Genomic DNA, 20,459 nt, shown 5'->3' on the forward strand with positions numbered 1-20,459 from the left:
ACATACATATGTGTGCCTTGGAGTAGGCCAAAACGTTAGTCCTAAGCTGCTTTTTCAATAAAACTTTTTTCATAATTTTAAGCGCTGTGAGTGCTGATCTTTTCTGGATATATATATATATATATATATATATTTATATATAAATATATATATATATATATATAATATATATAATATATATATATATATATATATATATATATATATATATAACAACAAAATAAATGAAGCAGCACTCGAATGATGCAAAAAAGTGTATTAAAACATCACAAAGCGACATTTCGGACAAGCCAAGTGCCCTTTCTCAAGCTTAATGAGAAAGGGCACTTGGCTTGTCCGAAACGTCGCTTTGTGATGTTTTAATACACTTTTTTGCATCATTCGAGTGCTGCTTCATTTATTTTGTTGTTATTATACGAGGAGACGAGACGGCGTCCCCTATATATAGATATAGATATAGATATATATATATATATATATATATATATATATATATATATATATATATATATATATATATATATATATATAGTCAACTACAAGAGGTCCTCTGCACTCAACCCATATAATGGGTTGAGTGCAGAGGACCTCTTGTAGTTGACTATATGTATTTTGTGGTCACACCCTCATTGCACCCCCGCCTAATGGTTTTAAAAAATAGTGGTGAGCACAACTTTCCCTTGTTTGTTATAGATATATATATAGATATATATATATATATAACTTTGATAAACAAGAAAATGTATAACTGAATAACTTCTTTGGAAAGCAATGCTGATGAATCAGACTATTGACATTTTAAACACTAATTACCACTCCATGGTAGCTCATTTAGATCTCTAATGTATGTATCTAAAGAGAGATGTGCTGTGTGTTTTGCTAATGTTTGCTGATTGCTTTTCTGCACTCTACATTGTCATGACCAATTAGAAAGAATTGCACTATGCCAAAGTTGAACATTATACAAGCCCAACTCCTTTATCCCCTAGATTAACTATAGATTTCCCATTAATTTTTATCCCTGCTTTATTTCATCATTTACAGAATAGATCTTTTGTACTGTCATTGATGTCTTGACTGAAATTAAAATTAATGAAAGGAGAATGCTTACTTTCATTAGAGGATGGCGAGATCTGCAACTGTCTAAACACAAAATTGGTAGACACTTTTAACAGTGCATACTATCTTCAGAGCAGTGTTCAGCTGTGGCACTTTAACCCCTTTTATTCCAGTGAGGTGCCAGGCACAATTCAATGTCATATTCAAGGGGTTAAAACTTGGCAATGTTATGATTGATGTCTTTAGTTGGCCCACAGCCTCATTGTATAGAAGTTTGATTTAATGAGTTTTTCTAATGAATATTTTATATTGATACTCAGATGAATGACATATGGTAAATGCAAGGTAAATTACAGCTCTTTAAATAAATATTTTCCATAAATTATTAATTTTGTGATGCCTTTATTGGTTAGATGTCATGATAGATGAAGATGGGAAACTATTTACTGTAATACTTGTTTGCCAGTTGAAAAAAGTAAAAGATTTTTTAATTATTAAAAAAGCTTCAAAATGTTCATATAATTTATGGATCCATTATGAGTAGCACGGGCTTGCAAATCTGCAAAGGGTAGCTTTAGACAAGTAACACAAAACAGAATTTTATATTTTTAAGTATTTATTTATTGATGTGAGAGAATATTTCAACAGTAGTAAGACTTTTTTTAGGGTATCCTTTAGAAGTGGAATCTATAGAGTAGAAAGTTTTTTGTACAAAACAAGAACGCTTTCATAGCACTTAGACCACTTATACTGGTTTGTTGTTTTCACATCAGAACTTCATCTTAAATGAGGGTCTAGAGTTTGAAATTTCTCACCTTCTCTCTGTGTTTCTGCAATACGCTACATAATACGTCACCTCTGGATACCACAAAAAAAGTGTTTTTGGGTAAACCTAAATTTGTCATTTTCCCGTGCCTGTCCTGCAATTGTTGCAGCTTTATTATTAAGGGGCCCAACATACACCATTCATCCAGTGGGGTGGAAATCCCATTAAAAACATATGCCACATGCAAAAGTAAATTTGTGGTTTATTCATTGAAATGCCCTTGCAGAATGCTCTATGTAGGAAAGACCATATGCCCAGTGTATACCTGTATACAAGAACATAAGATTACTATTCCTAATTTCAAAACAGATTTGTATATGGATACTCCAGACATTTTTTCAATACTAAACATAGTGCTTGCCAGCTTAAATGGAAGGTATTAGAAGTGGTCAAGAAACCTACGAGGGGTGGAGACTGGAATAACCTATTGCTATAGAGGGAGGCCCAGTGGATCAGGCGCCTGGATAGTATCATACCATAAGGTAAGAACGATCAGTTTACTTAAAGCTGTTTCATGTAAATTCTAATTTACATGAATCCATTAAGAAATGGCCATCTAGTTGCAGTATTACAGTGATCTCCTGCTGTCAGTGAGTTAGAGGAGATTATATTATGCTTTTGCTGGCTTCTTTAGAGTATTCAAAAAACTGTATATTTTACCAAACAGCCAAGCCATCTTGCTTAATATTATGCTTTTAACTTTTATTGCTGGTAGTACAACTCTCACCATTGTCCAATACAGAATCAAGAGTCAAAGCAATCTGGGAGTTGTAGTTCTGTAACATATGGGTATGGTACCTGGGATAGGCCCTTTCTGGGCAGTTTCCCATCATTGGGATGGCTAGGTTTATAGAGTGGCCAACCATAAGTGTGGACTGTTTATGGTTGATGCCCCTGTGGTTTCTCCAAAGGAATCGGTGCTTACATTTCGATTATGGATTATTTTGGACTATTTTTGGACTTTTTTTTAACCATATTTTCTTTTTGTATTTATAATGCATTTTTACTATTTGCGCTTAAATGCCACATTGTATTAATAACTTATTCAATTTCAAATATATGAATGTTACCGTTTTTAAAATGTGTATAGAATAACTGTGGGCCTAATGAGGTCTAATTGAAGTGTTTACCCAGAATACCCTAGGTTTACTAGGTTTATTTGGGTTAAAGGTTATATTGGGGATATATATACGAGCACATGATAATGGTCTTTGTACACTTGATAAAGGGCATCTACCCAAACATGTCGTGTAACCACAACCAGGAATAAAAGTTTTGCAGAGATCCTGCTGGAGTTCTCCTTCCTTTATTATTTTTATTTTCTGCAATAGTTTCTAAAGCAAAATAAGTACCATTTTGGGGCCACTGGAAAAGAACCTTCATTGCATGTAAATGCCCTACACTGCCAATCTAAAATGTACACGTTTTTTGCATTCAATGTTTTGAAACACAACTTTCATTCAAAGGTTTCAGCCTAGCAAAATGATATATTTTATAGAGTTTTAAGGCCATGTTGCACTAACAATGTGTCTTTTGAGAGATTTTAAAGAACAGAAAGGAGGATTCAGAGAGAAGAGTGACAAAGAATGATAAAGAGTGAGTCAAGAGCTTATTATAGCTGCAAAACTTTTAAACCCCCCCCCCCCCATAACTCATATATAGCTACAAATATCTTAATTTTGCCTGGAATTGTAGAAAACATGGTTTCTGCATTTACAAGAAATAGAATACTGGAATCTTATTAAAATATCATGTTGAAACGTATTATTAATTATGAAATAAGTGAACTGCAACTAGAAATGATTTAAGTCGTGAACTTCAGTATAGAATTAATGTATAAAAAGTCCAAAGCGCAATATTAAAGCTGAGATGTAAAATTAATGCTGTCAGTCCTTCCGAGACTCTGAAAGCATGGATAAGGTGAGTGGAAAAGAAAAAAAAAAAACTCACAATATTTTAAATGTCAAATAAATGTCCATAAATAAAGTTAATGAACTAAATAGAATAAATAGAAATGATTGCAAGACACTTAAGCCATTTTCATGGGTTAAATATGATTCATCTTACTGCAACTAATTAGTCTGCATCTAATAACAGTCAGAATTTAGATTTTAAAAAACAAAACCATTTTACACACTTTTTTTCCCACACTTTGTACCCTTCCCTACTGCCAGAACCTATGGATCACTCTGGAGAACAAGAAACTGTCAGCAATGTAATCATGAGAAACAGGAGGTGGAGGCACATAGGTGCATCCCCTAATGCTTCATACATGCCCCCAACTTGAGCATCTCAATAATGTGTGGGTGAAGGTGAAGGTGATGTTAAAATTGGCTGCAACCTGTGTGTCTGCTCTCACAATTCTCAATGCACTGAGCATTTGATGGGTCTGCAAGTCTTCATGTTCCTGTAAGAATATAGTTTTGCTGTGGAAGCTGGTTGGTAAGTCCTACTTGTTAGTCAGTCCATAATCAGTATAGACTGTCATAATCAGTATAGCATTTCAGGAATAATAGAAGAGCTGGAAAGGAACAGGCATTAGTATAGGTTGTAAACTCTGTGGGGCAAGGACCTCCTTACCCTTGCATTGTTATAAACTTGGTTGTTAATCATCCATGTAGTATTACTGTATATGTCTATTTTTGTATTATTTTTTCTAATTAATGAAAAGAAAGAAAGAAAGAAAGAAAGAAAGAGAGAAAGAAAGATTTCTCAACTGATTGGGACGTCACAAAGAAATAATGGCCTTCTTGGCTTGTTCCCACACAAATCTACAAGAAAAATCAAAGTCCATGATAAATGTCACACCACACTCCAATAACTTCAAAAAGATGCATTTGGAATTAAAATTATGAAATTAAAAAATGTCAAACTGTAATCATCTGGAATAAATTGTAATCGAAACATCTCAAACAGAGGCAGATAATCAAAACTGAAGAATAACACTCACATCACAAGCTCATGAAAGCAAATAAAAGAGTAATATAGAAAGCAATGTGGCTGAATAAAAAGCCGTTGGAAGTTTTACAAGGAGGCCACTGTTTTGTTTAACAAGGAAGAGATGAATATATATTTAAATAACGATAAACTTTGTAACACATTTAGTAAAAATAGGATATCTGGTTTCCTGAGATTATAAATCAGGACAGTAACACTAAATCCCATCAAATCCTTTGGTTACAAACAGTAAAAATGAAAAACTGTATGGAAAGCATAGAACCATTAAAAGATCTGTTAGTGGGAACAATTAAAGAACTGTAGCATCCTGCCTGGAATTGAACCAGGCATCTACAGTTTACTATACACACTGCAACACCTCTGCTCTATACACCTCATTCAGTGCTTTGTCATCCTTCAGTTCTTGTGTAGACATTATTAGCTGTTATTAATATGGCAAAGCTAATTTGAATTGTCCATCAGCTTCCCTGTATAATCCTAGCTCCTTTACCAAGTTCCATGCTTGGCTAGCAGTGATAGCCTCTGCATGCCCATTCACTAGAGAAGGAGAATGTAGAGTAGGACCAGACCACTATTTAAAAGGTTTTGGGGGAGAGCAAAAAGCAAATGAATGTAGCTAAAACTTAAAAAGGGACATGGGTGTATTGTTTTCCTGCAGGACAAAAGATTACAAGAGGTTATATCCAGGTCCGGACTGGGATTCACAATAGGCCCTGTCATTCCAAGTACTCAGAGGCCCAAATAGACATCCACCAGCCCAATTAATAGTGAGTGTCTATGGCAACTTACAGCAGCCCCTCTGGCATTTGCCAGAACCCACAGATTGCCAGTCCGGGCTTGGTTATATCCACTGAGACTGGTAGTTTAACTATTAACACTATTAACACAATCTCCAACAAACCAAGTTGGAGATTGACTAGGTTTTCATCTGATCATGTGGAACCTAGCTGTAAAATCCCTGATTTCATTATCTAGCCTTTAAACGCTATATAAAACTACTCAAACAATTTTATAATCATATAGCACATTGGCTGTACTTTCTTTTGTCCTTCTTTAAATGAGATGTGTCCTTTCATGCTCCTTTTGATTGCACCCACTACTAAGCAAATGTATTTTGACTACAGACATCTGATCCCCAAGACCTAGCCTCACTATACATAGCATTCAATAGGAAAAAAAAGTATGCAACGTTATTTAGATAGACCTGTTCTTTCCATATATTGATCATCATTTTTTATGTATAAGTAAATGTAGAATAATCATTTTTATTGTACAATTATCCTGAACACCATCTATAGAAGCTTATTTCATAGATTTTTGTAACACTATAAAATGCAACTTTTTGGGGTTTTGGTGTGTGTGCAATAAGAAGGAAGATCTGACCCTAGTGCTAAATGAAATCCTCAACAGTTATTTCAAATTTTAGAACGTTTTCTTCCTGTTTATGCTGTTGTGATATATATTATGAATGTATAAACGAATGAGATTAAATAAAAAATGGTGAGACATTTGGATATTTATTTATGAACTGGCCACTGCCTGTGTATGAACTGAGCAATATTATGGTGCTGCCACCTTGGATCACTGAAATAATCAAGAATGATGAATAGCAATGGGCCTCAAAGAGTTTTTGAACTCTTGAAATTGACTAACTGTCTTTTTTATCTATTGTTTCACCACATTATGGTTTTGAATTTCGAAATTACTTTAACCTGTGGTTCACTAAACAGTTATCTGACTTTGCGATCTTTGTAGATACACACACATATACTATATATGCACATACTGTGTATATATATAAACTATATATATATATATATGAAATCATGTATTGGAATGATTCCTGGACCAGTACTGCCTTTGTGATTTATACACACATATTACAGAACAGAACAGAAGTTTCAGGTCCTCGTCCTTGAAAACCAAAATGTCAAAATTCTGTAATATGTGTGTATAATAAAAAAACACTACATCACAAAGGGAGTGCTGGTCAAAGGAATTGTTTATTCCAATACATAATGAAATGCTGAAAATTTGACAGTGCACCCCACATTTATTGGGTTGGAGTGCAAGCACTGTTGGAGTGCAGTTATTTGGTCAGTATATATATATATATATATATATATATATATATATATATATATAGCCCTCTTCTGCTACTGCATGAGATCTAGCATGCATTTAGTTGCGTGTGGCGCTACAGGAGTCCTGTGCCTCCGCTATATGGGAGAGCAGGTTCACTTTAATATGGCGTGCCTCCACCCAAGGTCAGGACAGGCTGAACTGTAATACCCCTCCCTGGGAACTTCTCTGATCCGCAATACACATACACAGTGGAATGGTTGATGTGTTTATTTGGCAGGACACTATACCTTTAAATTGCAGTGATACAGGTAGCCTGCCAGCCAGGAGCAACGTCACTTAAATAACACAGTTATGGACTGCCGATGGGAATCCCAACTTATGTGGCAGTTGCTTGAGAGCCCTAAGAAGGACTCCCTTTGGCTTTCCGTGCCCTGAAAATAGCATGCTTTGTTCTTCAGAGCCCTGACAAGGACCCCCTTTCCTTCTGCACCCTAAAGAGAGCGCGCTTTTCTGCCACTGGGGTTCCCTATTAAGTTTCACACACAAAACTCTGGGAGTATGTACACTGTACTTGTAGTCTGCTGATTCTATATCCCAGCAGCACTTCCTTTTCTCCCAGCAGCACTTTCTCTCTCTCCCTCTTCCTTCCTGTCAGCTCACAGAGGGTGGGGCCCCTCCCCCTGCTTGCACAGAGGAGAGACAATTGTACACAGCTCATATACAAATATGCATTTAGGGGCAGATTTAATAAAGGGCAAAGTGACTAACGCTGGCGAATCTCCGCCAGCATTACCGTTTTCAGGGCCTTCGCTGATTTACTAATGGGTTCAGGGTCACTTCGCTAGCGAAGGAGATAGACACTAGCGGTGATTAGCACCATTCTGATGAATGAAAGTTACTCTACAAATTCACTAAAATGCATATTTTAACGTTACCTCTTTCGACAGACTTGCCTTCGCCTCAGACCAGGCGAAGTGCACTGGGGTGCATAGATCTTCCTCATTCTTCTGTTACTTACATCATATTTTTTAGTGGAAAAAGTTTCTAAGTCCAAAAAACGCTGGCATCCTTTCCTTTTATCAAAGTGATAGCCTGCAAAAGTCCTTAAATTTTTTTTTGGGTAACCGGGTTCCCCCATATTTTTTCTAACATATGGAACATTACCTATACAGTGGGCTCATGTGTAGGGCATTATAACAACTCTATTTTCTTTATTAAGGTCCCCTGGACATGTGTAATGTAATATATTTGCTGCAAGATATACGTCCATTCCACTTTAAATTTCCCGCCATATGCAAATTTGCCTGAGCAAAGATCTCTAACGAAGTTGCGCTAGGCAGAATTGAACAGCAACACATCTTTGCCGTTTTTGCTCGCATTGCCGATGTAACGCTAGCATAAATTCGACAGCGTTCGGTGCCCTGGACGCAACTTTGCATTTTAGTAGATTAGCGTAGTCGGAGCAAATTTTTGCCTGGTGAAGTGTTGCGATGGGTACGAAGCCGTCACTGGCGAATTTTCACTGATTAGCAAATTTACCCCATAGAGTCCGTGAGACTGCTGCCCTTAAAGGGGATAATGCCCTCGTGTTAACAGAAATAATATATAATGTTTGCAAAAATGCTGTTGCACTCTAGGGACTTTTGTAGATAGTCCCTAGAACTTTATTTAGATTGACGTCACGACCCTCACTAGGGTCTTTATCAAGTTATAAATGTAATATATATATATATATATATATATATATATATATATATATATATATATATAACAAACAAGGGAAAGTTGTGCTCAATACTAATTCTTAAAACCATTAGACGGGGGTGCAATGAGGCTGTGACCACAAAATACTTATAGACAAATACAAGAGTCCTCTGCACTCAACCCATTATCAATATATTTAAGACAGAGACATTTTGTGCAAGCTGCTACTGAAAAATGCCTTACCCTTTAAACAAAACAGGGATTTTTTGTCCATATATTGCAATATATTTAAGCTGGCCAACTACGTCACTAAGTCATCCCATATCTGGCCAGTCCTATGCTCAATTTTCATCTGATTCATTAAGAATTAAATTGCTTAATTATACATTTTACAAAGGGACTAAGTTTTACCTGCAACTTACTAGCTGCTTTGAAAATAAAACTCACAAACTTGGCTGCCCTTTTATTAGACACCAGTGGGATCACCTGACTTTAGCTGGGAAGGGTGGGAGCTACAACATGGAGCTGGTCACTGCTCCTGTATAACTATAACAAACAAGGGAAAGTTGTTCTCACCACTAATTCTTAAAAACATTAGGCGGAGGTGTATATATATATATATATATATATATATATATATATATATATATATATATATATATATATATATATATATATATATATATATATATATATATATATATATATATATATAGCACATTTGTTAAAAGGGTCCATCTTTCCCATGATTTCTACTGTCACATTAATGTGCTATTTTAGGTGAGTAGTATCATATTCTATATTAGCTTAATGGTCTATACTGACTTTATTCTACAGTATATCTTAGTCTAATGATGCAGATGAAATGTTGATAGACAGTTAATGAAATCATCAATACTGGCAAATTTATAAAGCTTTGCAGGTTCTCCCAACATTTTCAGTTCCATATTTAGTATACTAATATACTGTATAGCCCGATCTTTCACTTACATCTTATTATGTAACTAGATCCAGTACTGACATATGGATGTGACAGATGATTCTTTTGATACAGAAATGTTGCTTCATAAGAGACACAAGGTTTTTCATGCTTTCATAGGTACTTCGCCAAAGAATGTGCTTTACAAATTGATTTTCTTCATTTAGAAAAGGGTAGATAACAAAGAAAATGCAAAGGGGGTTGTGGGAGCACTCCAAACCTAAATAAAAAATATGTAAAATATAATGGAAGTGCAACTGATCTGGACAATTTTACTACAAGCATAAAAAGGGGGCTGATGAATTTACATTCCTGGCCCACTGTGCTATTAGTAATTTAGTATCTGTGCAAGTGAATACATTTTTAAAAACAGGAATTTTTGATGAATAATTTATGAAAATAAAATCTGCCAAGCCACCATACCACATCAGGCTTAACACCATATAGTGGATCTACCAAACCATTTATCTTTGGTCATATTTTCACATGCTACACTTTTCTGTGTAGTATAATTCTTCGGAAAAATCTCTTATGACCAAAGAGAGGTCTGCAAGGCCAACCTAAAGAAGGGTTGACGCCAAACTACCAGCAGGAACTGCATCTGTCACCATGAGAAACGTTCATCAGCCTTCAATCTGCAGCGTCTCAATGATCAGGCTGTCACCTAGCAAAAAAGCAGTAGTATTGTCTGTATCGATCAACCCACTGTGCAGTCACAGGAGGGAACCTCCTTTCTGCCTCTTCTAAAATTTCCTTTGCAGTACCCTGGCAAGGTCCTAGCACTACAGGGACAAATAAATTTAAAATGCATTATCATACTGTATTTCCCCAGAGGAAGGCAAAAAAACCCCAGCCTGAAGCCAGTGCCAATTATGCCTCAAGAGGGAAAATAGAATCTCCTGACATTTCACAAAAATATGTATAAAATGGGGGAAAGTGGGTGGTATGTTTCTACCTGGTCAGAACTGATTCTTCCCTTGACATCACATCCCTCTATTTCTCCAACCACCATCAATAGTTCCCCTGCCTTAACTCATTGTTTCTCACCAATCACAGCTGCATCTCATTCTGCCAATCTCTAAACATAAACCAGTGTAATCTCACTGCTGGTCATTTGGATCCCTTATCATGCAGCCCCTGTGCTATGAATATGTAATTGTAGTAGTAAGTGTAAAAGTCTGTTAACCAGGAGCTCTAAGATTGTTTGAAAAAACTGTTATGTATTAATGGGAACTCTCTCATACTGATCTGATACTGATACAGTGAAATGTCACATGATCTTTGTCTGCTAATGAAGAAGTGTTAATAAAGTTATGTCTTCTTGAAGCAAGAGAAGCAGTGGCGTAACTACTGGGGGAGCAGGGGGTGCAATTGAACCAGGGCCCCCCGGCAGATTGTGCCCCGATGTAGCCGCAAAGAAAATCGGCGGGGAGGGGGGCCTGCCTGCACGGCCTGCACCAGGGCCCGCCCCCACCTAGTTACATTACTGAAGAGAAGCATGGTGTCTGTGTGCAGTTTCTCCTCTGTCTAAAAGAAAGCTACAGGCTCATGTGAGATTGAGCTACCCACTTCTTAAGCAGAATGACAAAAAAACCTCTCTTAGTATGAGACTCAAGACTAGTGATGGGAAAATTTATTCACCAGGCGCGAATTCGTGGCGAATTTGCACATTTCACTGCCGGCGAATAAATTCACAAAGTTGCTGCAAAAGTTTGCCCACGTCAGAAAAAATTTGACGCCGGTGACGGTTCCAAAGCCTGCAAAGATTTTGATGCTGGCAACGATTAACGGACGCCCATTGACTTTAATGGGCACCAGCATCAACTTTGACTCCGGCACCCATTTTGATGCCAGCGAATTGTCGCCATTTCGCAAATTTTTCACCAGTTTTGTGACTTTCGCTGGAAATGTGCAAAATTCGTGGTGAAGCGAAACGGGACAAATTCGCCATTACTACTCAAGACAACTTCGGTCTTCACTGATGTCATTTTGAGGGGCCGGAACTTATTATTGTGGGGTCGACAGTGAACCTGAGACATGACAGAGAGGATTTCAATAGTGTAATACAGAAATATTAGGCAGTAGCTAACGTGCATATGCAGACAAAACTGCACTTTTGGCACGCCAAGTGGTAGGAAGGTTGGTCAGTCTCCAAGCACACTTAACAGTAAGTCATGCAGTTATAAAATACAGCTGAAAATAAATGCAACTTACTTTAACCATTTTTCTCACTTCACACTATTTATAGATTTATAACATATTACCAGCTCCCTGACAAAAGACTATTATATTTTTAAGGGAGCAGGAAGAAATCGCTTCTGGGCAAAATGAGATAGGAGCCCATGAATAATTTTGTCCAAATCATTTGAATGTGCTATTCCAACAGCACCATGTACTACTTGGTCAACATTTCAATTACAATCAATCAACAATGACTACCACAGTGACCACAAGTAATCCAAAACATTATAAATAGGTGTTTCCAACACTGATTGATCATTCATTAAATACTAATATAGCTATGGGACATATTATCCAGAATACTCAGGACCTGGATTTTTTCAGATAAGGGAACTTTCCATAATTTGGATCTCCATACATTAAGGTGGTTATTTATTATAGGTCGAGTTTGTGAGCTTTTTTGTACCTCGAGTGTTTGCTTATTTAAGAAAATTTATGAAATTTATGTCAGAAAACTTGATTGAATGAACCGGAGAAAAAACTTGACTACCTCTAAGTAATCAAGTTTATAAGCTAAAAACCTTGAATGTATCAGTTTTTGAGCACAAACCAAAATAAAACTCCCAAAAATCGTGAAGGCAAAAAACATATTCAGGGACCTCTGCCTTTGACTTTAACATGTATTCGACAGGTTTTAGCTGGAGCATTTTCGGATTTGCAGCGTCAGGGCATAATAAATCTTGAAAAATTTGAGTTTTTAGTGAAAAGTGAAAAATTCTTTTTTTCTAGAAAACACAACTTCACCTTTAATAAATAGCCCACCAAGTCTGCTTAAAATGAATTTAAACATTAATGGGGTTACTTATCAAATGTTGAGTTGTTTTTTCGATGAAAAATTCTTTCTAGAGTATTTTTCAGTCAAAAATACATTTTTCAGAATTAAAAAAAACTTGAAAAATTTGAGGTTTTTTTAAAAACTCTAAGGGGCAGATTTATCAAGGGTCGAATTGAAAATTTGAAGTTAAAAAATTGGAATTTCAAGCTATTTTTGTGTACTTCGACTATCGAATTGGCCAAAATTAAATTCAAATTTGAAAAAAATGTGACTATTCGAATATCAAATTTATCATGTACTGTCTCTTTAAAACTTCGACCATTTGCCATCTAAAACCTGGCAAATTGCTGTTTTAGCCTATGAGATACGTCCTAGAACCTAATTGAAATCATTTGGTGTGGAGTTAGCTCCAGGGCTCCATTTTGGCACACAAGGGATGTTTTTTTGGGGCAAATCCTTTGATTCAAATTTGATCAAATGCGGTAAAACTTCGATTTGAACAATTCGAATACAGCTTATTCACCCTACTCAGCCTATTTAATCAATTTTGAATGGTCTTTTTTATTCAAATTTTGAAGTTATGGGAGTTCAAAAAAACTCCCATTATTTCGAAATTCGACCCTTGATAAATCTGCCCCTAATTGTTTGAGATTTATTATACCATAAAGTTGGAAATAGCTTGAATCCAAAAATACACCATTTAAAACCTGTCGAGTTCATGTAAAAGTGAATGGCAGAGGTCCCTTGAACCATTTGAAGATGTTATTAGCCTTCATTGATGTTCAAAGAAAAATCAAATTTCAAGCAATTTTTTTTGTGTACTTAGACTAGCAAATAGTCCAAATTAAATTTGAATTTGAAAAAAATTTGAAAATTCGAATATCGAAATTTATAATGTACTGTATCTTTAAAAATTAGAATTCGACCATTCACCATCTAAAACCTGCCGAATTGCTGTTTCAGACTATGGGGGACCTTCTATAACCTATATGGAGTCCATTGGTGGACTTTGTAAGTTTTTTTTGGGAATAACTTTGATTCGAATTCGATCGAATGCGCTATTACTTCAATTCGTACAATTCTAATTTGACCGAACACGGACCTATTAAATAGAAAACTGACCTATTCGGCCAAAAAAATAATTTGACTTAATTTCGGTTGGTCTTTTTGAATTCGATTTTCGAAGTTTTTTAAAATTCGACCCTTGATTAATATGCCCCATATAGCAACCTTTTTTCGAAGGGGCGAGAAGATAAGGTTATTTTGCATAACAACATTGTGGGTCCGAGGGCATCAAGATTTCTCTCAAATTTCTCCCTCTACTGTACCCCATAAGGGCTTTTGGCTCAATACCTTTGGCAAGTTTTTATCACTGCCCAAAATTTGCCAATTCTGATCCACTATATCCAGTATAGGTTTAGATGCCGTTGTATACTGGGATGTAATTACCAATCATTCCATTTTTTCTTTTCAACAGGTTTATATGCATTATGTATATATATATATATATATATATATATATATATATATATATATATATATATATAATATATATATATATATATATATATATATATATATATATATATATATATATATATATATAAGGCCTGATCCAGTAACTTATGTTTATAACCACGTTCTTGAAATCTCCCATAAGTCTCACACAATTGGGTCTCACAAGTATTAGTATTATTATGTAGGGTATGCAAGAATTGTGAATACGGTACACTATTCTTTGACTATTCTTTGTATTATATATATATATATCCAGGAAAGCTCTGGCATACAGCAATGCCATTTGCCATTTTATTTTTATTTTTTAAGTAACAATTCATTTTGAAAAGATGTACTTTTTCTCTGTAATAAGGCTATGTACTTAATGTTTACTAAGCCGGCATAAATCCATGTTGATGGCAAAACAATTCTGTTTGGTTTCCTAATGCTTAATTGTTTTTAGTAGCTTTAAGGCATTGTGCTCCACATAATGGAACAAACCCTTATCTGGAAAAACTCCTGGTCTTGAGCATTTCTAATAACAGATTCTATATCCGTAATAGCAATTATATACAAATCTCATTCACATTTCACATAGTTGGAGTATGCAATAAGGGGTTATTTTTGTCATAAGTACTTTGGCACGTGTAGGCGTAGATTTATCAAGGGTCAAATTTCGACGGTTAAAAAAACCCTCTAATTCGCCCGTCGAAGTAAAATCCTTCGAATATCGAATTTGAAGGATTTTAGCGCAAAAGGTTCGAATAAAAAACGTTCGGTCGAACGATGAAATCATTCGGATCGAACGATGGAATCGTTCGAATCGAACGATTTTAAGCGATCGATCAAATGATTTTTATTTGATAAAAAAAAACTTAGAAAAGTGCTCTGGAAGGTCCCCATAGGCTAACATTGCACTTCGGTAGCTTTAATGTGGCGAAGTTTGAAGTTGAAGTTTTTGTTAAAGAGACAGTACTTCGATTATCGAATGGTCGAATAGTCGAACGATTTTTACTTCGAATCGTTCATCATTCGACCAATTTGATGGTCAAAGTACCCAAAAAATACTTCGAAATTCGAATATTTTTGCATTCGAACTATACACTCGAGCTTAGTAAATCTGCCCCGTAATGTTTCTCTGCTGGAGGAGCAAAGAAGCAACCAGTTCCTCTCAGTGCCTGCTGGTATTTACATGACTGGAAATTGCATGGATATGCAAATTTTCGGTTGAGAAACTAGTGGCAGTTTCTATTGATGTGACTGACACGTGGTACAAGGTGGCATCTTGTTATGTATTACTTGTACCACTGGCCAAAAAAACAGCAAACCATGTCATGCATATCCATGGGGAATGTCCCCATAGGCTTTCTAAGCTTCTTTGGGTCGAACAAAAATCGTTCGATCGATGGATTAAAATCCTTCGAATCGAACGATTCGAAGGATTTAACCGTTCTATCAAACGAATAGCGCTAAATCCTTCGATTTCGATATTCGAAGTTGAAGGATTTAACTTCGACAGTCGAATATCGAGGGTTAATTAACCCTCGATATTCGACCTTAAGTAAATTTGCCCCTTGATATGTCTAAAATTTTTGTGTTTTGGAGAAGTTTAAAAAAATTATTTTTTGAGAAAAAATGTGACTTTTGAAAAAAAAGGAAATCCAAATATACATTCATTAAAGGAACAATAACACCAAAAAATTTAAGTGTTTTAAAGTAATGAAAATATCATGTAGTGTTGCCCTGCACTGGTAAAACTGATCTGTTTGCTTCAGAAACACTACTGTAGTTCATATAAACAAGCTGCTGTGGAGCAATGGCGGAAATTGAAAAACGGCTAAATGGCACAGGTTAACGAATGGATAACAGATAACACCATTAGACAGACAGAGCTTATCTGCTATCTGCTGTGTAACTTGAGCTTTTTCTCCTTTGAATGGCTGCCCCCATTGCTACACAGCAGCTTATTTATATAAACAATAGTAGTGTTTCTGAAGCAAACACAACAGTTTTACCAGTGCATGGCAACACTGCATGATATTTTAATTACTTTAAAACACTTTTATTTTTTGACGTTACTGTTCCTTTAAACACAAAAGGATTGTCTTGACACCAATATGGAATCATGCAGCTTAGTTATTATGACAAAGTTCTTTTTTATTCAGAGATCAGGATTCTGGATAATCCTATACTGGTGTAGTTATTTAACCAGCATGTCACTAATTCTATAAACTCTTATTCTTATAAGTTATTAGCAAGGATCGACACTTGGCTGTTTAGCTTTTGCCAAAATAATGCAATTTTTTTCCAGTTACATAATAAGTATGGCAAAACCCTGAAAATGACTGGATTTTTCCAGTGCAAAAAAAAAAAAGAAACCTGCATTTTTTTCAGGTGAAATAAAATGCATGGCAAAATTATAATTCAGAGTCTATTTTCTGCATTTTTTCTTCCAGTTGAAAATCGGTGGAGACAAGTACATCGCATGCAACCCCCCCTTCATAGCTGCAGTTTCACTGGAATTGTTGAAAAAAATTGCGTCCGAATTGCGCTCATAAATGACCCTGAGTATTTCCCAGGTCTACTCCTATTTCTTAGCACATAGGTGGTTTTATTTACATAGAGATAGTGCTAGTTTTTTTCTTCTGCAGTAAAAATCTGATACTAACTGAGAATACTTTTGTTGAACCACCTCTAAAAATTAAATCATTGTATTCTGCAGGTTCACGCTGTGCTCTTTCCTTCTTTTAATATAATACCTTAAAAAAAAAAAAGCACTCACACACACATACACACATGCACGTCAGGAATCCAGCAGCTCTTTTTGACGCCCCCGGACAGTATTTTCAGAACTCATTTGTTTGAGGGGTTTTAATCTACAGACAGTGAAAAGTTGCACCTGCTGTGATGTCGTCAATCACGCCAGGAGGAAAAATAGTGGCATGATTTGTTATCTGTTATTTCCCTTGCTGTGGTGACTGTCTTCCCAGTGCCAAGTCTGTCCTTAAGGCCATCACTTATAGCGACCACTGTCTGTCAAAACCACAGCCAACTTTAAGGGCTGTCTTTGTTGGAGCAGACAAATGAATATGACCTTTAACAATAAAATAGGCACCTACTGAGAGAGATGAAACAGCAGCTAAAATTAAGAATACCGTACGGCAGTCTCAAACAGTCGAAGAAAAAAAGTTTCGAAGTTGAACTATTACTTAATTATAAAAAGAAGCTGCAAGTAGATCTTCTCAATAATAAAAGAGATATGCTCAGGAATATTGATTAAAAACAAAGGGCTATAACTTCAATTCTCCCAGAGATGATCCTTCGGGCTATGAAATATAAATGGGATTATTGATAGGTTTCATACAACAAAGAGAAGTGAGGAGAGAGAGAGAGGAAGGGGTTAAATTCGGATGCCATAAGATGGCTTAGGTAAGGGCTGAAACTTTCTATGGCAATTTTCTATAGATAGAAACAGTGTACAAATCATTTATGAATATTCCAGAAGGGCAATGGAAAAAGATAAGAACGCAGCGGCAGAGCTTTGATTTACACTAATAGCTACTTCAAAAGATCTTCAGAAAAGTGCCTCTGCCTGGGTAGTTATTTTATATGAGGCAGCCATTGATATTTTGTAGTGTTTTAAAGCACAGAGTGAGAATTTCAGGCAACGCACTGGAAAGACCACAGCAGTTTGTGGTTTAAAAGGCTCTTGTAACCTAACCTTACAAGTGGTCAGCGGAGACTATACTGCACACAGCAACACAAATCAATCTCATTGAGCACTTTTCGGGTAATATAATATTCTGTCTGTGACAATAATGAAATTAGCTGATGGATTTTGTTTTAAATGTTGAAATGCCATTTGAATTTTTAATGAAGCTGCCAGCATATACTGCATGTACGTTTTGTGGTTTTACGCGAAAAGGGGAAAAAAAAAGAGAATTGATTGTGTATGGCAAACATTGGGAAATAGTCTAAGCAAGATGTATGGCTATAGCTTGTGATATGCCTAAAGCACAGCCAATCACTGCAACGCCTCAATGGTGCTGTAACAGTGGTGCTCTAGTAACAGAAAGGACAAATCTTTATCTTTATTTAGTATAAACAACACCACTATAGGCAAACAGAGTATGTTATGGCTTGCAAATGTTAACACATGCAAATAAAAGAAACAAGCTAGGCCACACTAGCAATTGGCTCATCCAGCACTTAAGGGGTTAAAGGAGTGTTTTCTTGAGGTGTGAGGGTCTTTTAAGTTGCAAATGAAAGTACGTTACACTAAACTTTCTTATGACAACTTTCCGGTGCATAACATTAATAATATGGGGCAGATTAACCAAGGGTCGAAGTGAAAATTCAAATTAAAAAAATGTTTAATTTCAAGCTATTTTTTGTGTACTTTGACTAGGGAATAGTCAAATTCGAGTTGAATTTGAAAAAAAATTTAATCAAATATCGAAATTTATCTTTAAAAATTCAACTTTCGACCATTCAACATCTAAACCCTGCTGATTTGACATTTTAGCCTATGGAGGACCTCCTAGAACCTATTTGGAGTCAATTGGTGGACTTTGAAAAATCAAAGGGTTTTTTTTGGAAAAACTTTGAATCGAATTTGATCAAATATGCTGTTACTTCAATTCGTATGATTTAAATTCGAACGAAAACAGCATATTCACCGGAAAAAAACTTTGATTTTTTTAATGCATTGTGGTTGGTCTTTTTTAATTCAAATTTCAAAGTTTTTTTTATCGAAATTTGACCCTTGATAAATCTGCCCCTAAGTGATGTGAAAACCTTTATCTACAATGTTTCTTACCCCTCACTTCCCTCTTCAGGAATGTACCCACCATACAATCTAAAAGGACAAATTAAGTCTCACTTATACTAACTCATGCATTAAAAGAAAGACATTCTACTTCTAAGCAACTTTCCAATATATATTAATACAGAATTTTGGTGGTTAAGCAGCATCCATGTGACAGTTTCTATTCTTCGCCCTGGTGGGTGTGGCTGTAAAAACAATGGCAGACCTTCAAAAGAATATGAAACTTTGGCTTCTGCTACATTGTTTTTGTAGTTCAGAAAGGGACAGCACATATTGTTTCCTATTGCATTTACAAATAACTACATTTTCTTTCATTAAGCAACATTGTACTTTTGGCTACAGCGCCTTCAAATAATACCGATATTTTTATAGGGCTTGTAAAATCTGTTTCTACAACTCATTGCTTCACATTTTCTATTTGGTCTTACATAGATAATTCCTTTTAAATAAATTTCTTGTTGCACATTTGTTGCTCTTAATAGTATTTTTGCTGAAATCTTTGGAAATCGAAGTTAAAGTTTACAAAGATCCTGCTCATATACCGTAACTACACAAAAAAATTCTTTAAATGTATTACCCTTAAATCATTAAGGTGCCTTTTATTAAAACTCTAGATTTTACCTTTTTCTGCAGTGTGAGAAAATCACAGCAAAAAATTGAGAGTTCGTGAATTTTAATTTTCAAGATTTAGGATGTTATAAACATAAGGGGGCCCATTTACTTAGCTCGAGTGAAGGAATAGAATAAAAAAAACTTCGGTTTTCAAATGTTTTTTTTTTTGGCTACTTCGACCATCGCATTGGCGATGGTACTTCGACCAACGATTCGAACTAAAAATCGTTCGACTATTCGACCATTCGATAGTCGAAGTACTGTCTCTTTAAAAAAAACTTTGACCCTCTACTTCGCCACCTAAAACCTACCAAAGTGCAATGTTAGCCTATGGCGAAGGTCCCCATAGGCTTTCTAATGTTTTTTAGTTTGAAGAAAAATCGTTTGATCGATGGATTAAAATCCTTTAAATCGAACAAATCGATTTTTCGTTCGATCGTTCAATCAAACTATTAGTGGTAAATCCTTTGACTTGGATATTCGAAGTCGAAGGATTTACTTTCGACAGTCGAATATCGAGGGTTAATTAACCCTCGATATTCGACCCTAGGTAAATTTGAGTTTTGACTGCAAATGAAAAAAAAATAACAAATACGAGTTTCAAAAACTCAAACCAAAATCAAACTCAAATATAAAATTTCAGCATTTTAACGTTAACAAATCTATATAGAAGTTAATGGGAGTTTTATTAGCATTAGAATTGTTTAGATTAATTCAAATTGAAAATCATTGGCAGACCAAAGCAATTAGCTGTGTTTGAGTTTTTTTTAATGTTTTTATGTGATTGAGTTTTTTAAAAATTAGCACACATTTGAGATTTTTAGTTGTTTTTTTTATGTTTCACCTACTAGCTATTTAACCCGGTGATAGTTTCCAAAGAAAGGTTTTTCTTTTT

Source organism: Xenopus laevis, chromosome 6L, assembly GCF_017654675.1.
Source record: "Xenopus laevis strain J_2021 chromosome 6L, Xenopus_laevis_v10.1, whole genome shotgun sequence".
Lineage (NCBI taxonomy): Eukaryota > Metazoa > Chordata > Amphibia > Anura > Pipidae > Xenopus > Xenopus laevis.